Raw genomic sequence first — 11579 nt, forward strand, 5'->3', positions numbered from 1 at the left:
GTTCTGAGGCGCCATCGTGCTTCAGGTGAGCTGGGTCTCTTCTCACAACGCTTGCTCCCAAGGGACCCTCCCAGGCTTCAGATTTCCCTGGGGTTCTTTCTCTACAACAGCCCCTTCTAGGCAACAGGGACTCGGCACTGAGCCCCACAATTCCCTGGCTCCTGATCATCAGAGAAAGCAGCACAAAAAAGGGGATTGGTCTCTGTCCCTTAGGGTGTCCAGAGGCAGCGTCTCCCAAGACCCTGTGAGGGGAAGCACTTCCCCAGCCCTTGAGACCCCAGCATGTTGACCCAGGTCCTGTGCCCCCTTCAGCTGACTGGTCCAGGCCTGGCAAGCAGCTGGAGGCCCACACAGGCTATTCCCTCACAAAGCGCGTTTCCACTGGCAGGATCCCAGCCAAACACCTTGATGGAGCCTCGTCTCTTCAGCCTCATCCTGAAGTTTCCCCAGTCATAGCCTGTGTCAGCCCTTCATTTTGTGACCACAAGCCTTGGCTCACAAGAATCCCTTTGTCTGAAGGCCCTTCTCTCCTTGGCTCACAAGAATCCCTTTGTCTGAAGGCCCTTCTCTCCTTTCCCCACCCGAGGAGCTTGCTCTTAGACAAGGCGTAAATATCCCTTCCCTGTGAAGCCTGGCCCACACCTACCAAGCCTATTAGCTCTGTCCATCGCATACTGTTTAGTGCTCCGTTAAAAAACACTTGTCACTTTTTTGTCTTGGTTATTTGTTTACATAGATGTTCTCACGATGATAATCCAAGCTCTTCAAGAGCATGGATGGGGTCTTATTCATTTTGCAATCTATAGTGTCCAATACATAATTGATACTTAATATGAGAGAGAGAGAAAGGAAGGAAGGAACGAAAGAAAGAAGGAAGGAAGGAAGGGAGGGAGGGAGGGAGGGAAGGGAGAGAGAGACCGGACCATTCCTGACCCACTAGATGGGACAGAGAGCAGCAGGAAACAAAATTTAAATGCTCTCTGGGAAATTTGGTCCCCACGGTCAGAGACCATGTCTTAGGCAACTTGAATGGCCAGAACTAAATGCAGTGCCTGGCACGTAGAAGGTGCTCCATCAAAATTTACTGAAGGAATGAGGGGGCATGACCCCGACTACTGTTATCAAGAGGGGAGAGAGGGGAATGGGTTTGTAGAAAGGGCCAAGCATCCCTTTAGTGAAGGTATCCCAGGTAGAACCTGCCTTCTAAGACACTAAATTTGGGCCAAGCAAGGCCCCCTCCTGTCACCTCCTGCACACAGATCCACATCTTATGGCTCTGATTGACTCCTTGGGTTCCATGACTCGTTCATGTCTGACCAAAGCTGGAGGTGGGGGCAGAGCCTCAAGGAGCCCCCACTGGCTGGGAGTAGAGGCTGAGGAAACTGACATATCAGTAACTGCTGGTCCTTTTTTTTTTGAGACAGGGTCTTACTCTGTCACCCCAGGCTGGAGTGCAGTGGCATGATCACAGCTCACTGCAGCCTCGACCTCCTGGGCTCAAATGATCCTTCCACCTCAGCTTCCCGAGTAGTGAGGATCACAGGCGTGTACCATCACACCCAGCTAACTTTTTTCTGTATTTTTTGTAAAAACATGGTTTTTACCATGGCGTGAGCCACCACACCCAGCACCAGTCTTTATCTGAGCTGAATTTGGCTGACTTCGAGTGTGGCCCAGGATATGACTGCATATAGAATGTAATTTCAGTGGATTTCTGATCCCTAAAACACACCCTCTCCACTCACCCACTAATATCCACCCAAAAATACATGCTTAAAGAGTCACTCTTTTGGCTAAAATTATAATACTAGTGTGCGGGAGCTGGCTGATATCAGCACATGAGAACCAGCTGTTAAATTTTCAGGAGTTTTTCCAGTTGGTTGTTAAATCATCGGTAACTTGAAATTGGCTGCGGTGGGGGCAGACATTATATATAAAAGTTCATTCTGTATGCCCCAGCACACCACTGACTGAACGCTTTTCTTCCACTCAGAAGCACATGCCCTTGAGAGATATATAAAGCCTTATCAGTTATTTCTACCTTTGTGTTAAATACTGAGTCATAGACCATTGTCCCAGTTAGATGGGGCCTGGAAATCATTTAGTCTAACCTTTATTTAGTGAATGAGAGTATTGAGACCCAGAAAGGTAACATGACTTACTGAAGATACAGAATTGCTAGTTTCAGAGTCCAGACTGCAACTGTAGTGCTCTGATTCTCAGTAAACGGGATGCCATAATAGACATTATATACATATATTTACACCCAGCATCCCTTCCTCCCCCGATCCCTCATATTAACCCATGCAGTACAAGTGGAGCTAACCCATAGCCTCTCTGCACTCAGGGATGGTCACATGACTAGACCTGCTCCATTAGAGTATTCTGTCTTCCTGGCCATTGTAACTGATTAGGGGAAGAATATATTAATGCAGGGATGTTTTTGCAGGCCTGGCATTAAGACCCCTATCTTCTAGCAACAGTATCACTTTTGCTTTGAAGAGTCAGTTATTCTCCATGACTACAATCTCGTTTTTTTTTAATGGAGTCTCGCTCTGTTGCCCAGGCTGGAGTACAGTGGTGTAATCTCAGCTCACTGCAACCTACACCTCCCAGGTCCAAGCAATTCTCTGCCTCAGCCTCCTGAGTAGCTGGGATTACAGGTGCCTGCCACCATGCCTGGCTAATTTTTGTATTTTTAGTAGAGACGGGGTTTCATCATATTGGTCAGGCTGGTCTCAAACTCCTGACATCAGGTGATCCACCTGCCTTAGCTTCCCAAAGTGCTGGGATTACAGATGTGAGCCATCGTGCCTGCCGATTATAATCTCAGGTAATGTCAATCAGCTGCTTTCTCCCCGGAATTTAAATCTTAACGGAATGAAACAAGACCTTGACATAACCCTTGTTTGTTTCTCCTTCTTGGGTCCATCCCAAGAGTTGCTCATATTCTGTGACTATACAAACACTGTTCCAGCAAATTTCCTTTTTGCTTAAGCTATCCAGAGCTGATTTCTGTTGCTTGCAACCAAAGGATACTAACTTACACAGTAGAATTTTTGGAAGTTGTTTTAGCTTTCTATTGCTGCATAACAAACTATCAATATGTAGTGGCTTAAAACAACACATTTATGATCTCACAGTAACGTAGGTCAGAAGTCCTGATACAGCATGGCTGAGTTCTCTGCTCAGGTACTTACAAGGCTGAAATCAGTGTTGGCTGGGGCTACAGTTCTCATCTGAGGCTCAGGGTCTTCTTCCAAGCTCAATGGTTGTTGGCAAATTTTATTTCCTCACAATTATAGGAGTGGCTTCCTGTTTTCCTGCTAATGATTGGCCAGGGAATGCTCTCAGGTACCAGAAAACACCTGCAGTTCCTTGCCAGGTGGCCCCCATAGGCAGTTCACAATGTGGATGTTTGCTTTCTTCTGGGCCAACCAGAGAGTATCTCTCTGACTTAGTCTTCTAGAACCAGCTGGAGAAAACTCTGATTCTAGAGGATTTGCCTGATCAGGTCAGGTCCACCCAGAACACTCTCCGTTTGCCATATAAAACCACATAAGCACAGGAGTGATAACTCATCATATTCACAGGTTCTTCCTATGATCACGGAGATGGTACCACGGTGTGTAAATCTTGGAGGCCACCTTAGTATCCCATCTCTCACAGAAATGCTGTTGGAAAACATGCTCCCTTCTTCCTCTGGGAGGATCAGGCACACCTGATATCCATCTTTCTCACCAGATGGAAGAAGCTTGCCTAAGAATGAAGCCAACACAGAGAAGAGCTGAGCAAAGACAGACAGCATTTGCTGCATTGTTGAGAACCTGGATCGTGCCATGCCTAGCTGCCTGCCCCAGCCATCTCACGAGCCAATAACTTTTTTCTTAAGTTATTTGACTTTGATTCTGCAACTTGGGATTGAAATTGTCTTGAGTATTACAGATGCTGAAATTGCATGGCTATTAAAGACATGTTTGCAAACTTCACAGCTGGCACAAGTTCACTTTGGTGGGAGGTTTACCTAGTGTGCCATACCCCTCAAAAGACTAATTGCCCTTTAAAAAATTAACCACACAATTTTGGGGCCTTTTTTCAGTGAGCACTAAGGAGGAAAAACACACCTAATGTCCAAACACCCCAGGAAAAAAAGAAAAGAAAGTAAAAGACTACACAAAGATTTTATATCAAAAACCACGGTGAAAGATGGCAAAAAATAAGCTGGGGGCATGGGTAAGATTAGAGAGATACGGCCGGGCGCGGTGGCTCAACCCTGTAATCCCAGCACTTTGGGAGGCCGAGACGGGTGAATCACGAGGTCAGGAGATCGAGACCATCCTGGTCTACACGGTGAAACCCCGTCTCTACTAAAAAAATACAAAAAACTAGCCGGGCGAGGTGGCGGGCGCCTGTAGTCCCAGCTACTCGGGAGGCTGAGGCAGGAGAATGGCGTAAACCCGGGAGGCGGCGCTTGCAGTGAGCTGAGATCCGGCCACTGCACTCCAGCCTGGGCTACAGAGCGAGACTCCGTCTCAAAAAAAAAAAAAAAAAAAAAAGATTAGAGAGATACTACGAATGGATAAGATGAAAAGATGAATTGCAGTTGACCCTTGAATGACTCAAGGGGTAGGGCTGCTGAACCCCACGTGGTAAAAAAAAAATCTGCGTATAGCCGGGCACAGTGACTCAAGCCCGTAATCCCAGCACTTTGGGAGGCCGAGGTGGGTGGATCACGAAGTCAGAAGTTCAAAGACCAGCTTGGCCAACATAGTGAAACCCCATCTCTACTGAAAACACAAAAAATTAGCCAGGCAAGCACCTGAAATCCCAGCTACTTGGGAGGCTGAGGCAGGAGAATCGCTTGAACCTGGGAGGCGGAGGTTGCGGCTAGCCAAGATTGCGCCACTGCACTCCAGCCCCGGGAGACACAGCAAGACTCTGTCTCAAAAAAAAAGAAAAAAAAAATCTGCATATAACTTTTGATTCTCCAAAAACTTAACTACTAATAGCCTACTGTTGACCAGAAGCCATACCAACAACATAAAGAGTAAATTAACACCTATTTTGTACACTGTATGTATTATATACTGTGCTCTAACAGGAGAGTAAGCTAAAGCAAGGAGAATGTTTTTAAGAATATCATAAGGATTAGAAAATGCATTTACTATTTATTAAGTGGAAGTGGATCATCATAAAGGTCTTTCTTTCTTTTTTTTTTTTTTTTTTTTTGAGACGTAGTCTCACTCTGTTGCCCAGGTTGGAGTGCAGTGGAGCGATCTCAGTTAACTGCAACCTCCTCCTCCCAGGTTCAAGCAATTCTCCTGCCTCAGCCTTCCAAGCAGCTGGGATTACAGGTGCCCACCACCATGTCTGGCTAATTTTTTGCATTTGTAGTAGAGATGGGGTTTCACCATGTTGGCCAGGCTGGTCTCAAACTCCTGACTTCAGGTCATCCGCCCGCCTTAGCCTCCCAAAGTGCTGAGATTACAGGCATGAGCCACTGTGCTCGGCCATCACAAAGGTCTTCATCCTCGTTGTCTTCACATTGAGTAGGCTGAGGAGAAGGATGACGAGGGTTGCTCTTGCCATCTCAGAGGTAGCACAGGTAGAAGAAAATCCACGCATAAGTGGACCCATGTTGTTCAAGGGTCAACTATAGTTATATATAACCTACTAAAGATTGCTATTGATAGGCAAGCCCCTTCCATTGGGAAAAAGAACCTTTTTTGCTTTAATGGGGGTGTCTTACATTTGTGTGTCATTGTCACATATTGATATATTGTCTTTTTTAAAATTTATTTTTGAGACAGGGTTTTACTGTCACTCAGGCTAGAGTGCAGTGGTGCAGTCAGAGCTCACTGCAGCCTTAAATTCCTGGGGTCCAGCTACCCTCTTGTCTCAGCCACTTGAGTAGCTGGGACTATGGGTGCACACACCACAATGCCCGGCCAATGTTTTAATTATTTTTTAGTAGAGATAGGGGTCTCACTGTGTTGCCCAGGCTGGTCTTGAACTCCTGGCCTTAACGGATCCTTCCACCTCAGCCTTCCAAAGTGCTGAGATTACAGGTATGAGCCACCATGCCCAGCCATATTGTCTTTTTAATCTTGATGACTCAGTAAGGTTGTCAATATTGGTGTGCAGTTTCCATGTTATTTATTTATTTATTTAAATTTAAAAGAACTTTTTTTTGAGATGGAGTTTTGCTCTTGTTGCCCAGGCTGGAGTGCAATGCTGCGATCTCGGCTCACTGCAACATCTGCTTCCCAGGTCCAAGCGATTCTCCTACCTCAGCCTCCTGAGTAGCTGGGATTACAGGGCCCCCCTACAGCACACCCGGCTAATTTTTTTGTATTTTTAGTAGAGACAGAGTTTCATTGTGTTGGCCAGGCTGGTCTCGAACTCCTGGCCTCAAGTGGTCTGACTGCCTCAGCCTCCCAAAGTGCTAGGATTACCAGAGTTAGCCACCGCGCCCACCCAGTTTCCATTTTGTAGTTTAGGAAACTTTAAGTAATTTTTCTAAGGTCACAAAGCTGGTAGAATCAAAACTAAAACTCAAGTTTTCTGGGTGCTGGTTCACAGTAGTGAAAGAACATGAGCTTTAGAACAGGTTAGACCTAGATTCAAATTCCAAATTCCATCTACTAGCTGGCTGTATGTTTTGAACAAGTTAATAAATATCTGAAATCTTGTGTCCCACATTGGCTAACGATGCCCACTGTACTGGCCTGTTGGAGGAATGAGTAAGATGTGTAGGTTATATGCCTAGTATATAGAAGGTGTTGGGAAATGGTACATCACGGAGAGGAGGAGAGGACTGTAAAATGTTTGCCGGCAAGTGCTCTGGGAAAAATCCTTCCAGGAATGATTGGAACCCAGCATGGGGGATGGGGTCACTGTCTCGGTGGAGAGGGTGGGAGATGAAGAGGAGGAAAGAGGAGGTGGTGTGGACAAGCCCTCCTACGGAGAGGGGAGGAGGCCCCACACCCCTAGAATAGGGACCCGTGTGCTTCCTCTTTTTATCCCTCCAAAGTTCTTGAGCACTAGATCAGAATTTAATGCACCTGCCTCTCATTCGTTATGAACAGACTGTTGCAATTCCTGGGACTGTTGAAGGTGATGAGTTGATTCTCAGAAATCTTAAAAAGGCTTTTGCTAGGCACCTGAGCAAACACAAAATTATCCTGTGGAATGAGGAAGCTTCAAACGCTGAGACCCTGGGGCATCTGAAGGACCAGCTAATAAGCATGTGCTAAGCAGTGTGTATTCCTAAGTTCCTCAGCTCTGCTTTTTAACCCCACCCCCACCCCCCTGCTCTGACTTGACCAAATGGTCTTCCCTCAGTGGGGTGTGTGGAAAGCAGCTGCTATGGGAATGCACAAACCTGGGATCTGCTCTCACTTTTGTCCTTTACTTGCTGTGTGACTGTGACCAAATCACTTTCCCTCCCTGGGCCTGGGTGTCCTCAGCTATACAATGAAGGGCTGAACTAGATGGTCTCCACAAGACATCTTCCAGCTGGAAATTACATTTTCGTATAACGATTCCTGCTTCTCCAGCGCCCCCTTCTCTTTCAGCTCCGCTAGCTGTTACCTCCCCACAGGGTTGTGCTGTGTGCTGCCTCTGGGCCACATCCCAGGCAGGCAGTGATGGCCCATGTCCAGGGTTCCATATGAGGGTCTGGCTCCTGGCCTGCAGGGTCTGCGGAGTCTAACTGTGCTGGAGATGCCCTGACGTCATGCAGATTACATTTTTGTCTTTTCTAAAAAGGAAAGATGAAAAGGTCGCCTGAGTTTGCCCAGGGTGGAGACATCCTGACCTGGAGTCCTCACAGAGCCCAGCCTGGCCCCTGGGAATCCACTGGAACAGGCCTGCATCCCCTCGCCTCAGGATTAAACCTGAGGGCCCACTTCTGGGGACTGAAGTTCAGGAACCTGTGAGTCTCAGCATTAGCCCTTGACAGCCCCGTAGAAGGGTCACCAGCTTAAAAGGAAGGAAGAGTGCTTATCAGGACAAAGATGGGCCCCCATTTCCAGCAGGGCAGCTGGTCTGGCCCAAGACAGGATTAAACAGAATTCTCCTGTCCCTGGCAGAGCCTTCCAGTTGGATGTTCAATGCGGCTCCATGGCGACCTCTAGCGGCTGTTTTGTCAAACTGCGGTCTCCAGCCTTAGCAGCCTCAGGACATTCCACACCTGGATGGATACCAAGTAATACTAACAATCACCATCTATCCTAGGTAGCATTCCTGATTCACAGAGGGGAACCTCTCGAGGAGCACTTGCCTAAGGCCACTGGGCTAAGTGGTTGAGCAGGGATTTGAGCGCTGCCGCTTGACTTCAGAGTTCATACTGCCTGCCCCCAAAGATGTGAGTGTGCTCATGAAAACCTGGTGTTTTCTAGCACATGGCACTTGCCATTTCTATATGATGCACCTTTAAAACAAGTGAGAAGACATTTCTTCAAAGAACCCATGTGTCACCAGCAGTTGAGGGGTCACTGGATTCTTGGAAACAGAGCTAGGTTGAAGGAATGGGTCTGACACGTGTAAATTTGCCCAAGGTAACCATTTGGGAATCCAACCTCCTCCATGAAATAAGAAAAATAAAGAGTGTCCTGCCTATCTCTAGGGCCTGTTGCAAGGGTTAGCTGAAATGCCACGTATGAACGTATTTTATAAAATTAAGTAAGTTGACAATTATAACTTTTATTTTTGTGAAAACAACCTGTAGTTACCAACTGATATTTGAAGTTAAAGAAAAAAATGCAACCAGTATTTATCGAATGTTTGTTATATTGGATAGTGTTCTGTGTACTTCTTACCTATTAGCTCGAATTTTTTCCTACAAACCAGGGAGGCAAGTTCTATTTTTATTTTCTATTTTACTGATGAAAACCCTGCAGCCCACACAGGGGAGGCACCTTGTCCGTGATGAAATAGTGATGGAACGAGGATTTGCTCCTATGCAGTCCCACTGCAGAGCCAGTGTGCTTGATTTTGACACTCACTCTGCTGTTCTTCAAGGATCCATTCCAGTCTCAGAGAGAGGATGCTATGAGGACCACCAGAGCTTGAGAATGCCTCTTTTACTGCCCCTAACAAGGATCACTGCTTTGTTAGGCACTGTGTTAAGTGATTTGTGAACATTTTTGCTAACCTGTACTCCCACCTGTGAAGTATTGTCCTTGCTTTACAGATGGGGTCTAAGGATCTGAGAAGTAGAATGATTTGCCCAGGGCCACGTGCAGCAAGTGCATGACTGGCTCAGAACCCAGTGCTCTCAAAGCCGGACCGCTCCTAACCTCGGCTATGCTGCTCCTGCTCGGCTGCTCCCCCCACCCATCCACCGGAGGGGCCCCCCACAGCCCAGGACTCCCTTGGGCTCTATTCACACTCTTTTTTGCCCTCTCTGAGATTCCATCCATAGGAAACAAACAAACCTAAAGAAAGAAATGGCCCGAAAGCCAGGCACTACCAACCCATAAAGTGCCATTGAGATTTTAGGAAAGATGCCCTTTGGGGTGATGCTGCTCACACCACGACAAGGGCATGAGCTCAGGCTGGGTTTCAGCCCCTGCTTTCCCCTCAGCTGGGGCCTTTGTGCAGGATACAACCTGCAAAAGCGTACCCATAAAACCACAGTCTAAGCAGGAATGGACTAGAAACCATTGAGGATAAATCTTGCATGGGTGGGCCTGGGAGTTATCAAAGCAGGAAAGGTTTGGGATGAACAAAGAAGCCTTATCATTTATTCTCTTCCAAACACAATTACTATAAGCTGAATTGTTTTTCCCCAAATTCATATGTTGAAGCCATAACCCACCCTATGACTGCATCAGGAGGTAGAGAGTCTTTAGGAGCTAATTAAGGTTAGGTGAGGTTGGAAGGTTGGGGCCCTGATCTGACAGGACTGTGGTCTTAGAAGAAGAGGAAGAGAAAGAGGAAGAGAGAAAGAGATCTCTCTCCGCCATCTGAGGAAACAGCAAGAAGGCAGCCGTCTGCAAGCCTGGAAGAAAGCCCTCCCCAGAATCCACTCATGCTGACACCCTGATCGCGGATGTCCAGCCTCTAGAACTGTGGGAAATAAATATCTGCGGTTTAAGCCACCCAGTCTATGGTATTTTGTTCTGGCAGCCTGAGCAAACTAAGACAAAGATAAATCCCAGGGACACAGATGACTCTTGGCAACCAAATAGGAGAGTTTGTGTTGACCGACTCTGGGATGCATATAATGTGCTGAATTCTCCTTCTCAGAGCAGCTGTAGAGAGACGGGAGACTGTTTCTTGGTTAAGCTGCTCTACCCTCGTTCCTCAAGCGTATTTGAGCAGCGTCTACACATCAGGTTTTGGGAAGAGAACAATGAGGCACAGTCCCTCAAATCCGAAAAAACAAAGACACGATAATGAACTCACTTCGAAATCCTTTGCTTCCTTATGGAATGTTAGTGGCAGAGTTGCTAAGCGTGCCCATGAGACAGACGTCTCCACCCAAGCCTGTAATGTGGAATGCTGTTCCTTAATGGAGTCTGATGTCTGAGGTGCCAAGCAAAGTCTCCTTGAGATTTGCCAAGCGCTTGGGATTAAATGTGCCTTCACTGAAATAAATCACTTCATTCTAAGTCACACAGCAAGTTGGAGGTCCAGCCTCCATCTTCCACTATATTCACTAAAGTAGAAAGTCTGCAAGCAAAACATGTGTTAAAATTTCATTGAGGAGTTACTCCATGTAATGAAATATTGACACTTGGTGTTTTGGGGCTACAGTGATAAATCAATCAGATGCAGACTCGGCCTTCAAAAGACTACCTACTCCTGAAAAGTGAGGGAGGTGAGGAGGTAGGAGATGCCTGGCTAAGGGAGGAGCATGTGGAAAAGTCCAAAGGGAAAAGTTTGAGGCATGACCAGATCAGATTGGCTGGTCATGGCGTAGGATACACTGAGGAATGGCAGATAATGTTGGGAGAGCCAGCTACAGTTTTATTGTGGTGGGACTTGAGAATCTAGCTAAGGAGTGCGTGTGATAGACAACCTCCAAAGGTTATGAGAATATTATCAGAACCATGCTTCTTTGCCAATCCCAGTCCCTCAAGTTCAAGCTAAGGGATACAGAGTCTCTCTCAGATAGACTGTCCAGCAGGCTAGGCCGATGGCCCTAACTCACTTTCATCCTCACTGCTGAGAGAGCTATGCTTAGATTTGGGTTCACATCTAGACTAAAAAAGCTAAGTATAATCTGGATTTGTCATCCAAAAAACTGAAGAATATTGTACACAAAATGCATTCTAAACGATTAAAGAGTAAAGTATAAAAATTAAACATAAGAATGAGAAAATCCGAATTGACATTTATCAAATTTCTCAAAGGAAACAAACATACCAAGTTTAAAGGAAATTAAAGAAGTCAAGGGGAAAATATGTTAATTTTTTCTATAGAAATAGAAAATCTATAGGTTTTAAACAAAATAACTTAAAAGGAAAACTGAGTATTAGCAACAAATTTACTAAGTAAATGATTTCATAGACTTAATATACAGAATTCACCAAGATCAATTTTTTAAAATGGTCCCCCAAACATAAGTG

The sequence above is a fragment of the Piliocolobus tephrosceles genome, chromosome 1, assembly GCF_002776525.5.
Source record: "Piliocolobus tephrosceles isolate RC106 chromosome 1, ASM277652v3, whole genome shotgun sequence".
Taxonomy (NCBI): Eukaryota; Metazoa; Chordata; class Mammalia; order Primates; family Cercopithecidae; genus Piliocolobus; species Piliocolobus tephrosceles.